General features: G+C 47.7%; 1 protein-coding gene across 2 annotated transcripts in view; it reads right to left on the bottom strand.

Moving 5' to 3' along the window:
• Window positions 1-26,641, bottom strand: part of ZNF609 (zinc finger protein 609) — a 238,538-nt gene that overhangs the window by 140,846 nt on the left and 71,051 nt on the right. The gene's annotated exons all lie outside the window — the stretch shown is intronic.

The following is a 26,641-nucleotide window of genomic DNA, read 5'->3' as shown; positions in this document are numbered from 1 at the left end:
CAATTTTTTTTTTGTTTTTGATGGGTACACAATTAGGTGGAAAGAAAGGCTGGAATGGGTTAGATGGCATTCCAATGGGAGTCTTGTAATTTAACTTTGAATAATTTAGTGTCATCTGCAAATTTGATCACCTCACTCATCATTCCTATTTCCAGGTCATTTAAAAAGCAGTTTTCCCCAGTCCAGATCCCTGGGGCATGCCACTGTTCACCCTTCTCATGCATATTCACTGTGGTTATCCCGAAAACCTGACAGACTACAGCGTCCCAAGAACTAGCTTGAGAATCACTGATCCAATAGTCCAATTGATATCAACTTCTGTTGGCGGCATCATTTGAATCTCGTTCTCATTTTACCCTCGTTTTTCACTTATTTCACTCCTTGCTAGGTTCAGCTCAAGGTTTCACCAGGGTCTTTACCCTCATTTCCGGTCCACGTTATTACCCCCTGTTCAATGTGAACCAATGTGATTGACTTGTCATGAATGTCGGTATAAAAAAAAAAAAGAATTAAATAAAATAAATAAAAATCATTTAAGGTGGCTACATTTTGGAAAGAAGTCCCCCAAAGCTGATCACTAGGAGAATCCAGGTTTGAGAGAGAGAGAGCCAAGGTACAGAGAAAAAAATAAAAAAGTCAATCAATTTGGGGACTATGTTGGTCAGCTAGGAAAAGAACTGTATATGCATGCAGATTATGTAAGCCGTTGTGATCTTCCCTTGGAACGACGGTATATAAAACCACCTAAATAAATACATAAAATAAATAAAAACTGTGGGCTAGTGACAAAGTTGTTAATAAAAAAAAAAAAAAAGAGCCAACTATACAAAGTTATGTCACGTGGGTGGAGTCCTTCCAGATATACTGGTAATGTAATTATCTACATCTGTACAATATGTGCATTTATCTGTCTGTCATGCTGGATTTTTGTTTTCAATTGCATAGTCTGAGTCTTTACATGAAAAAAAAAAAAGTGAAAAACCTGCAGCATTAACAGAATCCGTACTTAGGTTACCTTCACCTTCAGAGTCCAACATAAAAGCTCACGCTCCTTCAGGACATGGAGCAGGGACAACCCATAGTCCCTAGTTACAAATTCATGTATTTCAAGACCAAATCCATTCTCAGTCCTCACAAGTGCATTGCAAGGTCAGGATATCCAGGTTCGCTTCTACATACAGAGGTTACTACAGCAGTTACTTCACCTTAATTTCAGGGGTCACAGATCCACCCATTCTGGTTCAACAGAATCCAGCTAAGCACTCCTCAAGTTACTGGGAACAAGGTGCTGTTTACGGATCCCTCTTCAAGCACTAGAATCCAAATCCACTTCCTTGGAGGACAGAGTTGCTCCTGGTACTTCTATCAAGTTTTCTGCATAATCTGTATGCCCGGTGGCTCAGAAGGCAGGGCTCCTAGCTTTTGCCCAGTAGTCTCCCAGTTCAAGACCAGACAGATCATTCTTGCCCTTCCATGCAGGTGCCCTGAATGAGGGCTGGCTTCACAAATGATACCATTACTATTTTTTCTGACTTGGCAGTTCAACCTTACCAACAAAATGAGCAAAAGGAGACACTGTAAGATACAAGTTCTTTTGTCGGTAATTTGGGCTTCGTTCTCCGCCATCATGCACCCCACCACACTGCAACCCTCTGTTAGAGACTGCCAACTTCCTGAAGGGCTCCCCACAGTCTTAAAGCACTGCTGAGGAGGCAACGAGCATTTTCTTCGGCACATGCCGAGGTCTGAATTATCAAGACAATAACCTGTAAAAAGTTCATTTTCTACTTCTGACGATACACAGCCACCCTCAGAGAGCCATTTCAACCAAGACAACACTTTTCGTTGGCTGGCTTGGAGTTGATCCCCAGACGAAACTTACGTTCTACGTGTTTTATTTTTCTGTCACCAAAAGACTACCGATGACACGATAAATTATGCACGCTTCTCCCTCCTTGTCATCCAAACCTCCTCATGGAAGTACAGTCCTAGAAACAATTGTTCATTCATGCGAGATGTCGGAGCCAGATACAACATCAGGTTCTGTTTTGCCTCCGGTGCTTTCTGCCACTTGTAAGCAATTCTTGGACGCAGCTTAGCAAACTTGCCATTACTGCTAAAACGGCACCCGACTAAAACTGTTTCTACCTTCAGTCACAGCTGGCAGCGCCCGCTCTCACCCCTCTCCACCTCTTGTTAGCATCAATACCCGGCTACCGTAGGTATTTCCCTGACCCAGAGGGCTTACAGTCTGTGTGAGAGCAGAGTGCCAAATGATTTGCTCACGGTCACAAGGGGCATGGATGGGAAAAAGCGGGGGATCTGAAGCCCGGCTTTCCTGGTTCTCAGACTGCTCCCTCCACTCACTGAAGAGTCGACTAAAAAATTAAAAAAAAGTAACCAAACTGATTTATGTAAAACGCAAAAGGCCATTTGATCTTGGATTGTTAAATAGGCGCACTGGCAGGGGGCCACCAGGATTTCGGTGCACTCGCTCCCCCCCTTGGGAGCAGAAAGCGATCAGCCTTACGCCTTGTGCCTTCCGCGCTCTCTAGCCGCGCGCACACCATCGTATACAATTACCAGCTTACTATATCTCGGTTTTGAAAAATAAAAACAAGCTCTAAGTGCACCAAAACTGCATTATTTTCTGAGCTCTACTCCTTTTAAGAGGACTCCATCTAACAGTAGTGTCTGTGGGAAAGAAGGCTTGCTTCAGTACACAGAAAATCTGTTCATTTCACAGTTCAAAGCTTTTCTGTTGGCATAATTAGGTACAAAAACAAAACAAAAAAACAAAACACAATTGGTTTTTACCCATCAATTCTCTAGAACTTATTTTCTCCATTGTAAGTCTTTTTTTTGTAGCTGCTCAGCTGCATACGGCCTGCCCAATAAGGTGGGTAAAAAGGCTGCAGGTTATTAAGAATTGCAGGGGACCGTTCTGAAGCTGCCCATACTGCTGCAGATTCCCTGGCTACTTTTTACTCATCTTTTGCGCCAATTTTCTAAATGGCCGACGGGGACAAAAGCATCCGCACCGGGGCGCCCTCTGGAATTTTGCAGTCATGGGCCCCGAATCCGTCCACTAAGTGTCACGACTGCGAGATGGCTACGATTCAGCAGCATTCACAGCCCCCCCCCCCCCGGCTGACCAGAGCCAGGAATCCAATTCTAGGACCCTCTGCAAGGCCGTGCACAGCCCTGCTGCTGAGCCCCCAGACCAGCCTTATGGGAAATATTCCTTGAAAGAACTTCTTGGGAAGTCTTATATATAAGTGTCCCTCCCCAGAGAACAAGCAGGCTACTCCTTGTTTAATGCCAGAGTCATCTAAGTCCAAAAGGCACTTAGTACTGACCGGCATACAAGTCAAAGAACAGCCCCACAAATTTCTAGTTTTTCTTTATTTTATTTACTTTTTTTTTTTTTAAGGCGACTTATCATTGGAGAACCACTTTAACAAAATAATATTATTCCCACTAACGTCTGCTAAAGTAATACAACATGACCAATGAAGGCAGTCACATAACTGACTGTGTAATTAGCCTCAATGCCAGAGGAAACTACAGCATAGCCATCTGAACTTTTACAATATCCACATTTGTACTGGGAATAAGTTCCGAATTATACCTCAGCAGGAGAGGGAAAAAAAAAAAAGTCCCTTGGGAATAACCTAGTGGATGTTGATAGATAAGGATCAGTCTTGTCCTGTTGGGCCCCTTTGTACTACTATAACCCCGGGCATTGCTTTTTCTAGTTCTTACTGCCACCCTCTGCGCTATGATTTCCCAGCTGCCAGCCATACAAGCTTGACCACCTGCAGCAGGTTGTTCCTTAATACTTTTTTGGTTTTGATGGCACGCAATTAAGCAGAAAGAAAGGCCGGAATGGGTAAGATGGCCATGCAATGGGAGTTGTAAAATATTCCTTGGAGCAAACGCGGGCATTTCAGAAATAAGTCTACTATTTTATCTATCTACTCTCTACTATTTATTACAATGTAACCTTTTCTTTTTCAATTTGTTATATGTAAACCGATGTGATGACTTATGTTGAATGTCGGTATATAAAAAACAAACAAACAAATGTGCCTGGAAGTACAGGAAAAAGAAAAACAAAATTAGCTTTTATCAGCATCTAAATTCCCTGGTGATAATAGAAGTTTAAATTTTTAGAAAAGAAAAAAAAACAAACAAACTGTGGAAATGACGCCTACAGCAGAATCTCACCTGGTAGGAGATGATTTCACGGTTTCTTTGCAAAGACTACTACAGGATTTTCGGTTACCTAAGAGAGACACCAGTTTTCTTCTACTGCCTTTAATACCTGTTTACAGAACCTCCTGCGTTGAATTTGTCTTTTTAAATCAACGCGCCTCCAGCTACCCTTTCCCCCCCCCCCCCCCCCTCTCACGTTTTGGAGTCATCACACCAATGACAAAAACAGCATCAACATAGCAAACAGTGTCTCAAAATATAAATCGCGCTGCACTGCAAGTAATGACGCCCGGCGTCAAAGCAAAGCTTCCTTTCCTTATTAGGGACCCTCACCCCTACCTGCTCAGTAAAGCACTTTAAGGACAGAATGGGTAAGAGACTGTACGTGCGGGACACTGGACAAGCAAAGTGCTGAAAGTATAAATTCTAAAAAGCCCCCTATCCGAGCAAACAATATAGGCCGTTTACACAACTGAAAATCCTGCACAGACCCCCGCACTGCCATTTTCACACTTAGATTTTTTTTTGTTCTGCTGGGCAGGGGGGGGGGGGGGAACTACCATCTCAGGATCCATCCCTCCCTTTAACATCTTCCTGGACCCACCAGTACAGGAATAATTAACTCCAGTCCTCAAGGGCCACAGAATCTCGTGAATATTCCCTGCACCCAAGGCAGAACAGAGTACCCCCTGATCTAGTGGGACCAGCTTCGAGCACCAGGCCTTCAAACGTTTGCACGCGCGTGCCTCTCGGACACTCGTGCAGAGTCACAAAATGGTAGTTTCCAGAGCCCAGCCCAGCCCAGCTCTCCGAACAGAAATAACCGATGTAACCAGAGCTTACTCCAGCATACAAAGGTACACTTGCAATAGTCACAAAGACTTCCCTCATGCCCGCCACAGAAAGGCAGTGTGGAGAAGGCACTTGCACGGTGTTTCCAGCCTGGACTGATGTGGCTTACACAGGGAGTGCACTGGCATTTATACACAAGCACACACACAAGAGAGAGTCCGGTACAGTACCTCAGCGATCAGGCTGCTTCACCGGGAAACGCCTGCCCCCGCCGCCACAGAACAACCAGCTCCTTTCCCAGCAAGGAGTCGAGTCAGGGCTCAAGGAAAAAAACCCCAACGGTAGAGCCCTCCCAAAACACCAGTGAGGAGCCGACGGTTTCCTTCCCCCGCAGCCACAGCTCCACACAAAAACACAAACACACACACACACGAAAGGGCAACTCGGTTTACCAAGTCTGCGCTCTGCTACTCCCGCTCTCCACATGCACAGCCGGGGCTCGCTTTCAGTCAGTTATTACTTCAAATAGCTTCCTGGCATCCCTCCATTCCTCTCCTTTCAGGATCTTTCACACTTCAAAACGGATCTTCCCTTAGTCTCCTCGCTTTTATCCCTCAGTTAAAGGGCCAATACACCAGGTTTATTACCCCCACCCTTCAGACGCACCTCCTCGCTGCCCCCCCTCCTCAACTCATATAGTGTTCAAACAGTAATCTCCAAAATGTTCACTAAACCCTCTCCAACTCACCCCCCCCCCCCCCCCCCAACATATGTATATATGTTAAGGAACAGAGTTTAAATGAGCAGATCAGCACAGCCATTTTATGGGGGGAAAATGCCACTCTTAAGAAGGAAATTGCAATGCTTACACTGGACCTGTGTATATGTCCCCGATTCTCTCTGCTGCAAGGGATCAGAGACAAATTAGATCGCACACGCAGTCAACGTGTAAATGCATACATTCATTGAACCCCCAGGAAATATTAAATGAACAATCTATATAAACAAAAACATCAGCCTTGTACAAAGTTGTAAGAAAGAAATCACCGTATAAGGCTTGCTTGCCAGAAAAAAATAAAAATTTACACCATGGCAATGGAGGCAGAACGCTCAGTTTTGTTTTTTCCTTTGTAGTTGTAACTCTAGGAACCATTTAAACCACAAACTTTCCTTCAAACCGGCGCTCTCCTTCCTAGGTGCCATAAATACGCATCTTGTTTCGTCCAATTCCACTTGGATATTTCTGGTTGCAGTCAACCCCAGTCTGCAAAACCCAGACAGAAATTGCACTGTAGCCAACGAAGAAAGCTTGGGGACAGGGCAAAGTACCAGCTGAGGCTATCGAAAACGCAGCTGTACTCCTCTGCCAATCCCGTCCCTTCCTAGAAAGGTTGTGCCCCAAACGGGTTTTGTTCCGCGCACACCATGGCAGGAATTCACCTCTCTTAAACCAGGGGATGCGGACCATGATCTCCATCTCTCAAAATGGATTCTTAGCACTCTTTTGTGGGGGGGACATCTTAATTCCTACAGCTTTTCCCAATTAGTCAAATTGGTCCCTATCCAACACTTAAATCCGTCTGTTGTTGAGGTTTCCAATCTTAAACCCTGGGTCCCAAAAACTCTTATTTGTCTTCTCTGGCTTCACTAGACTGTAAGCTCCAGAGCCAGGGCCATCTCTGAACAATGCTGCGTACACGTGGAGCTATATAAAATGTCTAATAGTGGCGGCGGTGCTACTTGCATTGTGCCAAAGAGAGCTTCCGTCTGAAGCTTTCAGAGAGTGGGATACACACGGGCGACAGCTTAGAAGCTCTTTTATGATCAGCCCGGTGGCTTCCTGTAAAAGGGGGCCAGGGATCTGAAGCACAGGCCATGGCGAGGGTGGGTGAAAGCACTGTATCAGGCCGATTCAGTAAGAAGCGCGGGAGAACGGGGGCTCCGTGTTGAGCGCCCGCTCTCCCGACGCGCGCCCAGCCACCTTCCCTGGGCATGCGACCCTGTACTTAAATGAGGGGGGGGGGGTGTCGCACTAAAAGCAGGCGCTAGGGACTATTACGTGTCCCTAGCACCTTCTTGCCCCAGGAGAAGTGGCTCTGTCAGCGGGTTCAGGAACAGACGCTCCTGCTGGACCCTTCAGGAGAGTCTTCATCGCCAGAGGAAGTGGAGGATACGCATACAATGGCGGCAAAGCTGTCTGTGGCTGGTTTGCCACCCACCCACCCCCATACAGGGAGCGGAACCGATTCGCCTTGCTGTTGCAGGGGGAGGCGAAGAGATCCACATCTGGGATTCCCCCCAGAGACGAAAGAACCGATCTGCCACTTCCTGATTCAGGGACCATTCGTGGGGGGTTGGAAGGCCCGACTCAGCTGGTCCTGCCATCACATTTTCCGTACCTGCTAGGGACATGGCTTGAAACGGCAAGCCCTGGGACTGAGCCCACAACCAAACCTGAACTGCCTCCTGAGCTGTGTCCAGCTGTGGACTTTGGGTAGTTTATGACAAACCCCAACACCCGAATGGTCAAGTGCAGGGATCAGCGTGCTCCCTCCTGGGTGGCCCTCTTGACCAGCCAACTGCCCAAGTAGGGAAACACCTACACCCCCCAGTCGGCGGAAGCAAGCCCCCACTACTGCCAGACACTTGGTGAAGACCTGTGGGGCCAAGGCAAGAACAAATGGCAACCCCCTGGACTGGAAATGCCTCTCACCCACAACAAACCAAAGATACTTCCTGTGATCAGGGAAGATCGCGAAGTGGGCATAAGCGTCTTTCAGACTGAGGGAATAAAGCCAGTTCCCTCTATGCAGGAGGGGAAGCAGGGTGCCTAGAGAGACCATCTCAAACTTTTCCTGATGCAAGGAGACACCCCACGAGGGGCACCAGGGAGAATCTGAGGGGACACCCAGGAAGTTCAACCGATACCCTCGACGAATGATGGACAGAACCCACCGGTCTGAAGTGACACTGGGCCAGCGGTCCATGAAGAACCGCAGCCGGCCCCCCTACCGGAGGGCCTAGCATCGAGGGTATGCAGATTGGCTTATGCTCCCCCATAGCCAGTCAAAACCCCGAACTAGGGCTTGGCTGAGGCGCCAGCACAAGAGGCAAGAGGATAATACTTCCTCTGGTGATAAAAGGGCCTCCTCGAGCCCTGACGTCAGAGAATGGAGGATCCGATGTACTGGCAGAGAGATGCTGAAGGGTCTCATGGTGATCCTTCAACTGAGCCACAGCATCCCTCACCTTGTCAAAGATGTTCTTGCAGTGAATGGCAGGTCCGCAAGATTCTTCTGGACCTCAGGCTGGAGATCAGAGGCTTGGAACTAGGCCATCCTGCGGGCACCAATACCTGCAGCCACTACCTTAGCAGCCATTTCAAACATGGCTTAAGTGGAGCGTACCTAGTGTTTGCCACATTTGAACCCTGCTAGATGACAACTACAAAGGCATCCTGTTGTGCTGGGGCAGGCACTCTGACAATTCCTGGACTTGCTTCCAGGGGTTCCGAGAGTACCGTGTCATGTACAGCTGGTATTTATTTATTTAGAACTTTTATATACCGACATTCATATGCATATCACATCGGTTTACAAGCAAAAGGGATAAAACAAAGGATAAGAAATTGAAGTATAAAGTTACAGGTAACATGGGGGTCAAAGGAACAAGTTGGGAATATTAGAGGAAGCAAAGAGGTAGGAAGCAATATGGGCATTCAACATGGCGCCTTGAAACACCTTTCTACCCAACACATCCAACGCCCTGTGATCCTGGCCCGGAGGGGTGGAGACACGGGTGCATGAACGTTTGGCCTTCCTAAGGGCAGACTCCACCACAACCAACTGATGTGGGAGTTGACACCTCTCAAACCCCAAGGCATGCTGTACCAAATACACAGCATCTGTCTTCCAGTTCACTGGCGGCAGTGAGATGGGATGTTCCCAAATCCTAAGGAGTAACTCCTTGAAGATTTCATGGACGGGAACAGCCACAACCTCCTTCGGGGCATCACACTGGAGAACCTCCAGCATCTTATGCCTGGCATCCTCTTCTGTCAGAAGTTGAAATGGAATGGTTTCTTTCATGGCCCGGACAAAACCAGAAAGGACAGGTCCTCAGACAGGAACCAGCACTGCTCCTCCAGAGGGGACGGGTCTGAGGGAAGGACCCCCAAGTCATCAGATGAAGACTCTGAGGTCTCCTCCCTCTACAGAGGTTGTTCAAAGGAAGGTCAGCATAATGGTGCAGGGTCTGCACCAAACCCTGTATATCATCAGACTTGCACTGCATGCAAATCTCTCTCATGCATATTCACATTATGGATATCTTGGAAACCAGGCCTGTTTGTGGCTCTCGATGCCCAGGGTTGGCCACATCTGCCCTGGAGGAAAGGAGGGACAAGGGAATATGACAGACATTAAAATACCTCAAAAGGTAATAAAGCTTCACAAGGCACAAGTAAACTTTTAGCAATGGAAAAAGTTGTAGAACTAGGGGGGTCATTTATGAAACTCCAAGACAGTAGACTCTGGAATAATGTCAGGAAATAATTTTTTTCACAGAAAGGATGGTGGATGCCAGAAACGTCCTTCTGAAATGGATGGTGGAGGGTAATACAGTAATGGATTTAATTTAAAAAAAAAAAAAAGCATGAAAACCGCGGATGTTCCTTCCTTTCAAAAAGGAAAGGTACAGAAAGAACCGATAACACCACAGGCCACGTGGGCAGCCAAGGGGCAACCTACACAAAGTGATGGTTATAACCCTAAAAGCAGCAGTATGACTGCATCCAGCTTCCACAGTGACACTGGGATAACCTGCATAAAGCAGTGGTTATGATTGCATCAGGCTTCAAGGGCGGCTGGGGTAATCTGCATGGAGCGGCCATAGCTAAAACCCCTACTTCAATGAGCATGGGGAGGCCAGATATCCTGGACAATAGCCTTGCTGGTTTGGTGGGTGTGATGAACGTCAGAAAACTTGGTGCTAAACATCTGGAGGGCAACCTGGGTGTTGGATTAAGTGTTAGTCTTGTAGGAATCAAAGAGGGATATACAAGGCCTAAAATGGCCTAACAGAGGAAGTGGTGCAGGCCTGTACTTTAACGGATTCTGGGTATGCCGAGGAGAGCAGTGGCAGGAAAAGGGTTGAAAGTTCAGGTAAAAGACATTGGGGATAGAGTGGGGTGGAGGCTGTGATTTTGGGCACCGTGTGTTTATCTATGCAAAATGCAAGCATCAACTGGGCTTTTTCTACCCCCATTTACTGTGTTACTTTGTCACTTTACGCTATGTATTTTTTCTCCGATTATTACAAAAGCAATGCCCTCCCTTCCTGGTGTTTGGTTGCGTGGTTACTATGGGCTCCTTGTGGGCCTCGCAGCACTATGGCATTTGTATACTTCACAAGATGACCCGCTGTCACGTGTTCTGCACACCTGCTGCAGGAGAGGCCGGACAGATGTACAGTCTAGGGAGAGGAGGAGGAGGAGGTACAGCCATCAAACCAAGGCAATGCCTGAAAACACAGAAACCCGGCAGGATGTGCAAGCTCCATGGCTCCAAAGTTAAAAAAAAAAAAAAAAAAAAAAGACAGGAAGAGTATTTTAGAGGTATTTCAGGTGGGGTGGAGGGGAATTCACTTCTGCAGCTGAGCTATCACCTTCCTGGGCTACTGGCTTTACAATTACATCACTCAGCTTACGGAGCGAAGCCCATTCATCACACGGCTATCTGTAGCAACAAAACCCCCACGGTGCCAAGAATAGCGCAGAGGAAGAGGAATTGCTCAGAGAGACTTTTGCTTCACTGGTGGCGGCAGGGCAGAGACGACGCTTCCATTCACCAACCCAGAAAAATGCCGACACTCTTCCAAAGAGCTACTGTGCTTTGTCTTCTTCTCAGTATTCTGGGACTGCCTCCCTTCCTCATTAAATGCCAAAAAAAAAAAAAAAAAGCTGGTGCTCAGAATAAGCAAAGCCTTCCCACAGCATCTCCCCCCCCCCCCCCACAATAGCCAGAGATGCCAATAAGCTCTCGTGGTGGGTGAGGGTTCCAGTGCTCGGCGAGCACAAAAGCAAACATGGCGTAACAGTCTGATCTGACTTGCGTACAAGCCGAAAAACGTAGCCAGGTACAGAGAGCACTCTCTCGTCAGTAATTCCTGTGGCCCAGAACCCCTTGTACCTCAAAAGCATGTTCTGCTGCCACTCCTGCAAGCTTTCAATCGGAGGAAGTGCATTCCCACCCCCCCCCCACCAGCTAATTAAACATGAACCAGTTATAAAAAAAAAAAAAAAAAGAATGCATTCTCTTCCCATACCACACGGAAGGCTGCCAACTTGTTCACAACGAAATGACATTTTGCCACAGGCTCGAGGGACTGTTGCTTTAAAAACACAGGCACTAGGGCTGGAATCCTGATTAACGAGATGCAAGAGCTCATTCTTTCATTAACCCATGCTTGCTGTTTCTGCTCGGGCTAACAAAAGACCCTATTCTTTAAAAAAAAAAAAAAAAAAAAAATGCACATAGCCAGCAACACAGCTTTGAACTGTTGCCTTTGATGGAATTAAACTCCGCTGTCAATAATACAAAAAAAAAAAAAAAAAAAGTGTGAATGTGGGGGAGGGGGAAGGGGGGGGGGGGCACAGGAGAAATTCAATACAATCCCTGAGAATGTCAGGAGACTGGTTCAACCCGCCGAAAAGTCCACGCAGCCCTCAGCAGCGTCTGCCTTTCAGTCCAGGTGAAGGCTGCGCCCAGCACACTAGAGCCCGGAGGTGGTAGCTCTGTCCCCTTTAAAAAAAAAAAAAAAAAAAAAAAACCGGGCCCAGCCTGCGAATCCAAAGCACGTTTAATGGCATGCTGGCACCCCTGCCAAGGCAGACAAAGAGAGCAGCGGGCATCCTGCTCAGGCTGGGGCTGGAAAGCACCGCTCCGCCAGCATCGCGGGCATGTCTGGGCTTCAGGTTACCCAGAATGAATATTCATGGCATTTCTTTGTCTGCCAAGGCTTTAGTTTATTGAATTTTGGTTTATCCTGAACACCAAACGAGTCCGTGACACTGACAGACCACTGGATGAGGCCCTTGTCTCTCACTGTCACCAGACAGCTCTGTGGGTTATTTTTGCTTTTACAGTGGCTCAGCTTTTTTTTTTTTTTCCTTTTCATTTTGGCCCAGCACCTTTGTGTTTTCCAGTCATCTGGAACAGACCCCACTGAGCTGAGGCACCATGAACTTTCATTCACAGCCACCTGGGGGGCTTTTTCACATTTTTTTTCTACCACTCCCATCCAGCTAAGACAGCGCAGCAACAATCCTATGCTGTCTCGCCATTGCAGGATGGGTGGCTGTGCTCCCTGCCTAACCCTGCACCTCTTTTCCCTCCCACCCTCTCCCCCGGGACCATGAACATTGCCTCGATAGTACTGCCAGGCCCAGCTAGAACCAAGCAGCAGAAGAAGACAGGCTCAGGAAGCAAAGCCCGGGTGTCTTGCACCATCATCGGGCCAGCCCCTCTAGCTGCTGAGGCCTTCTGCGTGTGCAATTCAATTCTGCTTCTCTCAGCAACCCAGCCAGCACGAATGTACCTAGAAAGAAGCGGCTTAACCTGGTCCCAGTGCCCTGGAGCAATCTGGAAAGCCAATATTGGAGAGAAGAAAACAGTTCCATATCGGGTGTTGAAATCCAATCCAGTCTTCCGAGGTACGCAACACCACAGACGTTATTTTAACACTCCCGTAGACCATGCAGCTTGAACTCCTGCACAATCCTGTTGGCGTAACAGACGTGTGTGTGTGTGTGTGTGTGTGCGCCTGTGTTCCCGAGTCTCTTGCTTGCAGACATCATACGAAGGGTGTGGTGAGGAAGGGGCAGCGGTACCCCCTGTGCAGTTGTACTCTCCAAAGCCAGCCCTGTCATGTCAGCGAGCACTGCTAAACCTGCCTCACTGGCAGTTACCACTTAGGCCAACATGCACTGGTATTTACAATCAATCAAAGGGGCAGACAGAGACAACAGCCCTCAGGGTTCACGAGGGCAACCAAAGCTTGCCCTGGAATGAGCCAAGGCCGCTCGTGCGGGACTTATCCCACACGTCCCCGACACTCCCGCTCCACCTGCCCCGGGACACCCCATGCTGCCAGCTGCACCTCCTCCCGGCCTCTCAGACTCCCAGGACCACTTTAACTCTTACTATAGCAGGGGGCAGCAATTAGGCAGTTATAACATGGAAAAGTGCGTGGGGGGGGGGGGGGGGAGGGAAGAGACATATAGCAAATATCTATGAAATGATAAAAACTATATTCATCCTCACTGCTCCTCCACTAAAACCTCCGAGACTCTGCAACCCCTTACCCACTTTGCAGAAACGCACGTCCCTTGGTAAACATTTAAAAATAGGGCTTTTTGGCCAGGCATTGGAACATGGACTGGGTACCGTAACGGAGGCAGCAGTGATACAGAATGAAGGTAACACTTGAGGGCTACGAGGATGCACGGGTCGGGTTTGGAGTCGCGTCCAACTTTTGCCTGATGCTGAGGTTTGGTCACACTGAGAATTTTTTTTAACTTTTTTTTGTGTTTGTATATATATACCTGAGCTTGCTTGAAAAATGTGGAATGTAAGAAACTAAAGCATGAGATGTTAATTCCTTGCTCTATAATCCTAGAAGGAAGGGGGAAGGGAAGGCTCCAGCATTTCTTCAAACTATTTAAATCGCTGTAAGACTCCAAGCCGCTGGGTGGGAACTCAAAGTTTGGCAGGCCGGGGCATGGCCAACAGTCCAGGGGTTTTAATCTCTCTTTGTCCGAAGGACTCGGGGACTTCCAGGGGATAAAACAATGAAAGAAGAAACCAGATGGGGGGGGGGGGGCGGAGAGACTAAAATATTAATCATAGCAAACATTAGAAGGGGAAAAAAAAAAATAGGCTCCTGCATTTGATGCAGCCTCCCCCTCACAAACTATGACTCCGCACCAGACCCCACAAGCACCAGAGACCCTTCACACAGGCTCCAAACAAAACCATGTGCAACCACGTATTTCCCTAAAACCCATGTGCACCGTTAAACCTTTGCACGCAATGTAAACAGAAGGCATGTTAAATAGCTATTCCGAGTAGCAGAAAGAAAATTCACAGAAAGGAAAAAAAAAATATCTCCCCTCCCAGTTGCTTTCCTCCTTTGTTAGAAAATGACGGAGGTGGCGAAGCTTAAGCTCTCAGGTTGCTACATCTAGTGGTTAAAAGAAAAAAAAAAAAACCCCTCTAAATAGGCTGCTGGCAGGAGGCGGAATCAAAGCCTAACCCTGCGGCTTCCCGCGCCAGAGTCCAATTTCTGCCTTTCCAGCTCCTGACACACGCTGGCTCCCTGCCACTTCCATTTTATCTGTCCTTTTCCCCCGCTGCTGCCGCCTCCTCCTCCTGCTGCTGCTTGTTGCGGTGCCAGCAGGCTCTGCACTGCAGGTCAGAGAGGCAGGAAAGGAAGCAGGCCACTTCCAGAGGCCCCTGTCAGCAGCTCAGCGGGAGAGCGTGTCTCCCAGTCAGTGTAACACACACACACACACGTGTGCACACGCATCCCCCCGCCCCCATGAGAACTACCATGCTGGGTCACACCAAGGAAGCTCCATGGAGCCCAGCATCCTGTCACAATCCAGGTCCCAGCGAGTGCGGCTGAGAAACAGTCTGTGTAACACACTCAGAGCCAGACCATAAGCTCTCTAACACACACACACACACATGCACATTAATCACACCCAGCACTGAACTCAGCTGACAACCTGTCTGTGTAACACACTCGGCACCAGCACATAAGCTCCCACACACACGCACGCTCTGTACGACATACTTAGGAGCCTATGCAATATAGTGCGCTCAGCCTAGCACACAGCCTGACGCGCGATTGGATGCACATTTTGGAGCGCCAGAATAACTTCTGATTCAATAATAGGATTAGCGTGTCCAAATAAGCACGTAGCAAATAGCGCTCACCACATGTTAACTGTCATGTATGAGACTTTAGCTATTACCCCATGCAAAAAAATAAAAAGTTTTGCAGTGCGCCAGACGCACCTTTTTACATGGAAAATTTAAATGCCAGCCCTGGAGCTGGCGTTATGTCTTGCCGTGCTTCTTGGGCTCAACAGAAGTAAAAATACTGCTCTTTTGCTTTGTCCACAGCTGTTTTCACCAGCGTGTGCAGGTTTTGTTTCTACCGTCTTACTTCTAATCCCATGCCTCATCTACCTGAGACTTTTTACTTTTTTTTTTTTTTTTTAAAGATCGGGCCGTGCGCCTGTAAGTGAAGTGATTACAACATGCCACAGAGGGAATAAGCTAGCTGACACTAGGGCGCTCGGCTCGCAGTCTACACTGGACGCAGCGGGATAAAAAAAAAAGCCAGACGCACGTATTGAGCGTCCATTTTCCTAACCCGCACACAGCCACGCCTCTTGGGCGACCAATGCTCTGGGCTGCTAGGGATGCGCAATTTTCCCCTAGCGCGTGCTTTGCAGCACAGCAGCTCATTAGATTTTTGCATCGGGCACCCAGGAAAGTGTGTGAGTGTGTGATTGTGTGTGAGTGAGTGTGAGTGAGTGAGTGTGAGTGCCCATTGGGAAAAGAGATTCTCAATACAAGCCCCATGCTGCATTGGCCCTGTCAGCGCCAGAGCAGGAGCTTAGTTCTATCCCAGAAGCAAGTGAGCAGCTGGAGCTAGAACAGGAGCTCACGGACGGCAGCTGAGAAGCGCACACTCAAAGCTGAAAGCAGTTCCCACATCCCAGTACTGAACGGCATGAAGAGGCCGGGCACAGTCTCAGAGCCTTGAGTTTGCAGCTAACAATCCTCCACCTAACTCATCTAACCTGACACACACACACTCACACACACACACCCCCAGCACTGAGTGCAGCTGACCGCCGGTCTGTGTAACACACTCGCACATGCCCCAGCTCTGCCTCGCCAAATCACCATTGGGGGGCGGAGGGGGAAAGCTCCAACTGCAGCTCTTACCTCTTAATCCTCCATGTTGCAAGAATATATTTAAAACATTTTGTCCAAACTAATAGCTGAAAGAGATCACGCACTGTTGAACAGAAGGGAAGACAAAGGGGCCATGTCTTCCCCCCAAATTATTGCTGGGTTATGATGCAACTACGGCACCACACATTTTTTTTTCCCACCAGTGAATAAAGCATTTAACTGAGCTCACAAATTCGGTGAGACCCTTCCAGGGTGTGGTGCTTAAAAGCAGAACACTGTGAACTGCCCCTATCATCTAAGGATAAAGTTCTGTAAGCAGCCGCGTTAGTCCACCTGAATGCACAGAACTAAAGGTTAACAAATAACAAAAAAAAACCCCCAAAAACCAACATACAAGGTGATATCTTTAAGATGTAAGTTAGTTCAATTTAAAAAGGTATCACCTTACACATTGTTTTTTTTGGCTTTTATATGTTAACCTTGATCTTTTTTTCCTGTCGGGACACACCTGATAGACAGTTCTCACATGCGTGACACACTGAACACATGACAGTCACAAGGCTAAACGTAAATGTACACTTTGCATCCAACAGGATCCCCACCCTGACCTTCAGCAATGGGTATAAAGCAGTACAACTCACCATACACAAAAAGATAGTCTGGTGTTATCTCAACAGCAACACAAACTCCCTCTACCACCAGGTGCAGTAGCCCTACTTATAAAAAAAAAAAAAAAAACCGACAGCAGTTAACCACCAACGCACGTCCTATTGAGGAAACACAACAAATAAGACGGATACAAATGCTTACATACTAGTAAAATACCTCATCTCGGTCATACACACAAAATCTACCTTCATCAAGTACAGAAAGACCACAAATTACAAATATGGAGACAGAAACTGGAATGAAACCCAAAAAAGCCACCCTGCATGCCGTGCAAAACTGAAGAAATGGAAACAGAAATATAGCACCTAACAGACTCCCAGGATCTGCAATAACGCACACAAACTAAAGCACAAAAGGTTACACCTGCATTATGGCATGCACTCAAATGGATCAACCCTACCTATAAAAAGGCAACACTTCAAATAGTAAACCAGGCCCTAAACACCAATACACCTCCTATGAGGAAAACTGAAAAGGCCAAGCTGCTATAGATTCCCACACAGAAATAATTGTAACATTTATATGAATAAATGTTTCAAGACAACTGATTAACAGAACATCTAACAATTAAAAATTCTCCAAACACAATAAAATTTTTCAAAACAGCAGACATCATATAATACCCAATAATTAAACTGGCAGCCAATCAAGAAAAATGAACTTAAAAAGCCGCCTTTACTTATCCTTTCCAGTAATTCTCCAACTCCTTTCCCTTGGAGGCCACACTAGAAGCAGCAGTAGCTGCTGAAGCTGTCCGTGCTGTCCTCTTCCTTAGGGACCACAACCAGTCTCTTCTCTATCTCACACTCCCCCCCCCCCTCAGGACCAGTTTGTGTGTCTCACACATACACACGGCACCTCTCTTACTTACACACAGGCTGTTAATCACACAGAAGCACCCTCCCCGTCTCACATACACACCACACACAGAAGCACCCTCCCCGTCTCACATACATACCACACACAGAAGCACCCTCCCCGTCTCACATACACACCACACACAGAAGCACCCTCCCCGTCTCACATACACACCACAAACACACAGAACCACCCTCTTTCTCTCTCATACATTCACACACCGGCCCCCAGCTGAACAGCAACTATCTTCGGTCCCGCTGGCCTGGTCTCTGCCGGCGGCCAGCAGCGCTGATCTTCGGCGCCGCCAGCTGCAGGTAGCACATGACACTGGTTGAGAATCACTGATCTAAGGATATCACGGTGTTAGTAAAAAAAAAAAAAAAAAGGGGGGGGGGTGGCATGCTCTCTTGCCTCCCTCTGCAATACCCTAGGTGAGGGGAAGAGCTGGATAACTGGGGCCAAGAGTCCATTGTGGACTGCTCTGCAGTAACCACACTGCACTTCATTCTGCTATGCATTTAGAATGGTTTCCATTATACTTTAAAACCTTCCCCCCCCCCCCCCGCAGTTGAACTCACAAAGAGCCGTGGAGAAAAGTAATAAGGCTTAAAGGAAAAACAAAAAACAGGGTTATTGTATCAACTTCATAATATCAATAAGACTGGGGAAGCACCAGTTACTTAAAAGAACATGCCTTACAGCACCACTGCAACCTAATCTTCCTGTCATGCAAGTCACAGTCCCCAAAATACAATGTGCATGGTGCCAGGCATTAAAACCTCTGTCCCAGAACAATGGAGACCACTTCCAAGTCCTGCCATCAGTTTCTCCACCACCAGCAGATGGCTGGGCAGCCCGGAAGAACACAAGCTCCTCATGCACTGAGCTCCAAAATCATACAGCTGGCGATCAAATTCTGGGTTTCTGCGTGGGGCACACGGAGCTAAGCTACAGTGCTACAACAGCATTCAATATAGCAAACTCTGGCAGCAGAAGAATGGAGGAACTGGTCTAATGCAATAAAATAAATAAATTCAACCCCATTGTCTTTTGCACACTGAACACACAGAAGGAAAAAAAAAAAACGACAACGCAACTCTCAATGATATTAAAACATCACTTTATGTTCATTCCATGCAGCGTGACACGATGCAAGGAAAGAGTAAGCACCCGGGCACCCCCCTGTAGTGTAATATAGTAAGACGTGATTATAGCAAAGGATATGCTTCAGTCCATGCCAAGTGCTACAAGCAGGCGCACTATGTGTGAGCACACTTGCTTAATCAATACTATTGATGCTATTGTCAGAGAGAAAAAGACGAGTGAGGACAAACCAAGAAAACGCATGGATCCAGAGCACTTTTCCGTTTTAACTATTGAAAATGATCTCGCCCGTATCAGATCAGGGTCATTTTCGGAGGGGTTGAGAAGCCAGGCCCTCCCCTCAAATCGCAGCCTGACTGGTCCACAGACAAGCAAGTTGTCATAGCTCTGGATTTAAAGCAGCCCATTAATACTTTCTGGGCCAAGTTGAAAAGCACTATAAAACGGCAACCCCACAGAGGGGATTTATGGCTCCCAGAAAGCATTAGGCTGTGGAAGGGCAACATACCACTCAGAAAGTTTAAATACGGTCCCTTGCGTTTTAGACAGAATCTCCGTTGTCAGAGGCCTCCATTATGCCAACCCCACTTCCCATCTCTCCAAATAAACTCGTACCTGGAGATATTCAGTCTCCACCATTTTAGGTCAGGCTTCAGGCCTGGATACGGACGCACGCAGGCCTTTTCAAGTTCCGATGTCAAACTCCCCGCATGATCACCACGCGGCTTCAGGACGGACTTCAACCGCAGGACAGGAACCCCCAGCCATTCTTGTGCAGAACAGAGGGCTACAGCATGAAACCAGCACAGAGACTTAGACAGGAGGCGGCGTCACAGGAACGCCTGGCATTGGTCTGCTGAGTCAGATGACGACACTGCAACCTACAGGGTACAGATAGTCTGCTGGCTCAGCTCTCCTGTTGGTGATGTCACAGGTTTCAGGCCGGGGGGGGGGGGGGGATTTCCCTTATATTCCACAAGCTCTCTCTCCGAGGAGGAGCATGAATGCAAACTCCGGGAGGAAGCACAGAATGAGACGGCTCCCTCCAAATTTGTCAGAAAAACTGAGAAAACACACCACAAGCCACAAGGCAGTGCTAGGTATGGAGAGAAAGAAGACCATCAAGTACCAAGAGATGCAATTCGGGCCAGATTTAAAAGTATGGTGCCTACGGGCAGAGAACTGGGGGTGGGATGAGGAGTCCCAGACTGTGGGCGTCTTCAGACTTTGGCACCCTAAGCACATACCTATACTGCTTTTGCATAAATCAAGCCCTGTATGCAATTGGAAACCAACAAAATGTGGCAGAAAGATACAGAAATAGTTCCAGTTGTACTGGGTATCACCAGCTTGCATGCGCCCGAGACGTTGCCAGTACATATTATGCCCTATGAGCTCCAGAAGGAAGCTCTCCTTGGCACAATACAAGGCACAGAGAGCTCTAGTAATAAATCTGAGAGCTTGAGATCCTCCTACCCAGATTTGTGAGCAAGATTCACTGTCATAATATGGGCAAAACAAGTCCACTGGGGAAACACTGCCCCGAGAGAACACACACATGAATTGCTTGCACAAACACTTATTAAAATTATGATCTGGGCTCTCTCGGCATCTGTAATTAGCCCAAGGAAACGATGGGAAAGTTCCTTAGAACTCATGAGCCTGCAAAAAGAAGTAGGATTAGACAGCTCCGAGTCTCCTGCGTGTAACACAGCTTGGCTTCTGCTCCGTGGAAATAGTGCATGTCAAAAAGGGAAGAGGAGAAATATCAAATGTGGGGGGGTTTGATGTCTTGGGAGCCCCTCACGCCATCACTGATTGTGATGTCTTGGGGGCTGCATCACACACCATGCCACCCCCTCAAAATATATTGCATCTACTGCATGAGAAACTGGGGCGCTTGGTCCAATTCCTACTCTCATCTCGTTCTTCCATTTCACCTTTAACACAGAGGATCCAACTATGGACATAAAAGGTTACCTGAAGTATGTCCTTTTGGACATTTGCCAGAAATATGGTCTGACAGTACCTAGTTTACTTGCCAGTTAAACAGCCCACAAAACGGAGTGACCAATGCCACCAAGGGTCAAGCCACAAAAGCTTATGTAGACTTGGCTGGCTCGAGCCAACTCTCGTGACCTCTGCTTGGCCGGCTGAGAGACAACAGGCCGCCCTCTTGTCCCTACAGAGAGACGGTAGAGGATGCCAACCTGAGTCCAGATGAAAAGCCCATCTGCAATAACCATAGCCAAAATCCAGAAGAGCAGGCAGCAGCTATAAGGGGGGGGGGGGGGGGTTGTTTATCATATAACATTCACACATTTCCTCTTCTTCTGAGAGAGAGAGAGAGAGACTGAGACTGAGACTGAGAGAGAGACTGGCACATGCACACCGCACCATGTCAGGCATGTAAAGCAGCTGCTGTTCATGGGCCATAGGCATGCACAGTGGGAGTCCACCAGTAACCTCCCCCACCCACGCTGCTCATGTTCTCACCCACAAGAGGCTCTAAGGACATTATCTAGGCACAGAAAAATCTGGCCCTCCGATCCCTATCCACGGCTGTGCATGCTCTCAAGCAGCCGCTATCACAGTGGCTGCTGCAGGGGATATCAAAGGCATGTCAAGGAGATTTTCATGTAAGCAGCTCTTAACGAGAGGGAGGGGCAGGAGGAGAAGAGGGCATGAGAACTAACAGGCGCACACACACACACACACACACAATGAGGTTTCCAACCACTGGAAAAGTGTCTTGGAAATGAGGCTGTACAGCGAAGGCTTCAGCTCTCAGCAGGATGCACAGCCAGCGTACATCCAAGCACATCTACGCTGTGCACACAAACCTGGGGACCATGGAACAGCAGAAGGGGGTGTGCAGAAAGGTTGTCTCTCTGGATTCTGTTTGGTGAGGACCCAGCTGCTTAAGAGTTCTGTGGTGAGAGTAAATTTGCACTATAGCTTTCCTATCGCATGTCCTGTGTTTCTGTGCACAGATTTCCTGGACTGGTCACTTTTTTTTTTTTTTTTTTTAACATGCACCATTTTCTGCACATTAAAATGTCAAATGGCCTCAATTCCACCTAAAATTTCCCTGTAAATGTCTTATTAAACTTTAGGGAGTTTAGTAAATTTTCCATTATCCTGACCAGTTTAGAGAATATATCAACATATCATCCAAAAGAAAAATATCAGTGCAAGTCCCTTAAATGGTAGACTAAGTAATGTCAATGTATTGGTTTTCTTTCTTGCACTGATATTTTTCTTTTGGATGATATGTTGATACGAGTTCTGTAGTGAAGATCTCTTGATTAGTTTTTCAAGTCATACAAAGAGCTAATTATTTAAAAAAGTTTAACAGCATTCTGGTAAAATCCAGAAAATGAAAAAAAAACTTCCCTCTCCCCCCCATTCATAACCAAAATACCAAATATAGCATATGTAATAACTGTTTTATACTGATTGCACCTCTCCCCTCTGTTATATCTCAGACCCATGGCTTCAATGGGTTAATACTGAGCACTTGGTATCTCTGAGAAGAAAGCAGAGTTGCTTAGCTGTAACAGGTGTTCTCTAGAACAGGATGTTAGACCTCACACATGGGTGACATCATCAGATGGAGATCTGATGGAGAAAACGTATGTCAAAGTTTCTAGAACTTTGACTAAACACACTGAGCATGCCACATATCATGCGTCCACGAGGGGTCCCTCTTCAGTCTTGTAACATAGAATTAAGAGTAAAATAAAAAAAACTGGAGAAACCCAATGCTGCGGGCCGGCAGGTGGGTTTCACGAGGACTAAATATCCTGCTGTCCTCAAACATCACCTGTTACAGGTAAGAAACTCTGCTTTCTCCTAGGACAAGCAGAATGGTAGGCCACAGACACTGCCATTGTAAAACTTCCAGAGAGTCTTCACCACTAAGGGAATTGGAGCATATACATACAGAACACCCTTGCCCCAATGATAGGCGAGGGCATCTGAGGAGGGTTTGCCATCTGTCCTGTGCAGGGAGCAGAACCAAGGCACCTTCCTGTTGCAGAGAGATGCGAACAGATCTACATCTGGATTCCCCCGGAGACAGAATATCCGATTCGCTGATCCCTAAAGTCCAGGGACCACTTGTGGGGTTTGAAGGCTCGGCTCAGCCTGTCTGCAACCATGTTCATGACCTGGAGCACTATCCCATGGGACAGGGCCCTCGACCATACCTGGACCGCTTCCTGACACATGAGGTACGATCCCGTGCCCCCTGCTTGATGTCATACCACATGGCAACCTAGTTGTCAGTCTGGATCAGAACAACTTTGTTGGATAGCCGATCTCCGAAAGCCCAAAATGCGTACCCGATTCTCCTGAAGCTCCAGAAAGTCGATTTGACAAGAACATTCCTGAGTGGACCATAGACCCTGGGTACAGAGCCCATCTACATGAGCTCCTCACCCAATGTTGATGCATCTATGATTAGGACAATTTGAGTAAAGGGATCTCATTTCGGAGTTTCCTGTTCCAGACTGGAAAGTGCCCGGCACTAGAACAATAAGTTCCAGAGAGACGGGGTGACTTGGATGTAATCCTGGAGGTTCTGAGTGGCCTGGCGCCACTGCAGCCTCAGGGTCCATTGTGCTCTGCACATGTGTAAACATGCCAAGCGAGTAACATGGACAGTTGAGGACATATGGCCCAACAACCTCAATATGAGCCAGGCTGTCACCTGTTAGCTCTACTGAATCTCTTCCATAATGGTCACTATGGCAATAGTTCTCTGGCGGGGAAGAAAGGCCTTGGCCTGAGCTGTGGCTAGCAGGGCTCCTATGAAGTCCAACTGAGGAGACTGATTGAGATGGAACTTTGGGTAGTTGAGAACGAATTCTAGTACTCCAACACCCAAATGGTCAAGCGCATGGACCTGACAGTTCGTGCCTAAGGTGTGCTCTTGACCAGCCAACTGTCTAGGTGCAGGAAAACATACATGCCCAATCTGCGAAGGTGTGCTGCCACCATGGCCAGGCATTTTGTGAAAACTCATGGTGTGGACATGAGCCCAAATGGCAATACCCAGTAGTGGAAGTACTGTTTTCCCACCATGAATCGGAGATACTTCCTGTGATCAGGAAAGAGCCTGCTATGGGTGTATGCGTCCTTGAGGTTGAGGGAGCATAGCCAGCCCCCTTTTTGTTAACAGAAGGCACTGTGAGGGGGTATACCCATATCCTCAGCAGCAACTCCTTAAGGATCTCATGTACCAGGACCACCATGATCACCTTAGGAGGCTCCATGAACTGGAGGATCTCAAGCATTTTGTGCCTGGCATCCTCCTTTTAAAATTTGAAATGGGATGGCCTCCGCCATCACCCTCATAAACCCTGCGAAGGTCAAGTCCTCAGGTAGAGACTTCCTCCACTCATGCTTGTCCTCGGAGGAATCCACCTTCAACGACCATGCAAACTATAGTCCCCTTGCCCATTCCAGAGTCCTTTATTTAGTCTTCGAGGGAGGGGGGGGGGAAGAGGTTAGCATTTCTTAAATTGTATATTCTAACTATTCAAACCATTCCACTCTCCTAGAGCAAATATTTTTTGGAGGGAGTCTTCCGTCGAGTTATGCACATATTGCCACAGAGAACGGCATGGATTTGTACAATAACAGCTTCCCCAAGAGGAGAAAGTTTCAGCTAGTGCGCACTAGTCACACCTAGCAGCCAGCCTGGAGGGGGTGTGGGGGAGTGCTGGGCTCCAGAGAGTGCAATGGGCTGAGGACTAGGCTAGCTAAGAGAGGGGAGGAGGGCGACACCCTGGATAGTTGTGAATGAAGCTGCAAGGCACCCTAGCTCCAAAAGAGAAGAGCTGGAAGCCCCTCCCCCCTCCCCAACGGAGTGGCTGATTCAGCAGGGCAAGGCTGAAAGTCATTACCAGCTAATGTCCATTCAGTGGCCCATGTGAAATGAGTTCTGCTGGCAGCGCCCCCCCCCCCCCCCCTCTCCCAGCGGACCCGTGGCTGCATCAGTAAAACCAGCGAGGCAATTAACACTAATTGGCATCTGATTGTCAGTGGCAGCAGAGGCCTCAAAAACTGAATTAGAGAGAAAACAGAACTACAGCTCCTCCCCTCTTAACCATTAAATGTCTTCCCTCCCTCCACTAAAACATTAATAGGGCAGAGCTCCAGCCATAATGATCCCTGTGGGTCACAGATCCCACAGTGGGGATGGGGGGGCTACTTATACGCTTGGTGAGCTGACCACCAGTTGAACAGCTCACAGGCACAGCTCTGGTACTTACGTGCACGTCTCTACGTGCGTGGCGCTACAGCATGAAGGCACAGGGGCAGAGCAGGAGGTTGGTGTTAGGGTTCCTGGTAGAGATTTTCAGCAACGATCAAAGGACAGAAGCTGGGCCTCACCACTCTCTGAACCATATCAATGCGGTGCTGTATCACTGGCAGAAGCGTACGGGTAGGGAATATTTGGTCAAGTTACGCCAAACAGTCAGGCACACTGGGGACTTCTCAAGCTGTCCCTGTCCTAATTTATTTATCATTAAGCTTGACCACTGCCTGTCCCTGTCCACCAGTTCTCATCTGCTGCTGTACCAAACTTCAAAGGGTTATTAGCACCCAAGAGATATCAATTACATAACACAGAAGGAATAGAAACATAATCAACATCCATAAACACTAAACTCCTATTCAAACAAATTAACTTTTTTTTTAAAAATAAAAATGTTTTAACTTTTGGTGAATCAAAAGAGGTAATAAAATGTAAAAAAAAAAAAAAAAAAAAAAGTATTATAAAGAAATAATCTGTAGCATGAATACATTTCCTTAAAATTAAAAAAAAAAAAAGGTTAACTGGACAGTTACAAGATCTCCCAGAAGAGAAAGCTGCCGCACCTCTTCCCACATTGCCCTGTACAGAGACACACGGAGCACAGAGCAAGTCTGCCCTGGTCCCCACCTCTCACCGAGCAGCACTGGACAGCAAATCTCCCAACTCAGGTGGAGTTTTTAGCAGGAGATGTGTCAATATGGGTTTGCATTCGGCCTTCCTTGCAGGCAGGAATCCAGCACCTTTTACCATCATCATCATCATCATCACACATGCAGCCACCGCTTGGGTGGAAGATACAACTTGTTTAATGCAAGGACACAGCTCACCCAGCTTCTGAAGCACAACGGAGGCAGAGAAATTTAGAGAGTTGCCAAAACTTTAAGCCAGTGGTGAGGCAAGGTGGAGAAGAGGATTCCAGCTCAGGAATTGCTGACACCCCCCCCCCCCCCCCCAGCTATCATTAAGCACTCATACAATAAGAGAAACCTTTCTGAGCAAAAAAACTCATCTGTCTGGCTCCAAGAACTGCAGCTCAGATCCAGGCAGCCACCAGCAAGTCGTCTGCTGACCTCTCCCTGCACATGTCTGAAAATGGGCGAAAACAGATCTCTTCACAGTCTGTGCTAGAATCATCCCAGCACGTAGACAAGATGCTAGAGAGGAAGGCCAGACCAGGCCCCTTTAACCCTCCTCCCCGGTCACGCGGTAAACAAGAGCAACACCAATACATTAAAAACAAAACCACCAGCACTTACATCTGGAACGAGGTATTCCCTGCTGCGGCTGATGAAATGACTGAGACAGCTAACCATGCAGCATCTGCGGAGGCTGGGGGGAAACCACAGGGACAGAGCAACACCGAGAGGAGGCAGAAAAGCAAACAGCACAGCACGGGCAGCCTTTCAACAGCTCCACGGGAATCTGCAGCTAGGACAGATGTGTGCAGCCCTAGCCTGGGCAAAGCCAGCACGCGCTCCCAAGCAAAAAGGTACCTGCGAGGCCCCGCTCACCCAGAGCTAAGCAGCCTCCCATGCACTTTTATGTTAACCCCCACGGCTGGCCCTGGGCATACATGCAGGATTTAAGGGACAGAAGGTATTTTCAGATGCTGCATGCAACGCTGTAAATGCGATGCCAGTCACTAGGGAGACAACAACAAGTGCTGTGGGTCTAGAAGGGG

The sequence above is a fragment of the Rhinatrema bivittatum genome, chromosome 13, assembly GCF_901001135.1.
Source record: "Rhinatrema bivittatum chromosome 13, aRhiBiv1.1, whole genome shotgun sequence".
Lineage (NCBI taxonomy): Eukaryota > Metazoa > Chordata > Amphibia > Gymnophiona > Rhinatrematidae > Rhinatrema > Rhinatrema bivittatum.
The sequence above is the reverse complement of the archived record's forward strand: the minus strand, read 5'-3'. Positions and strand labels throughout refer to the sequence as shown.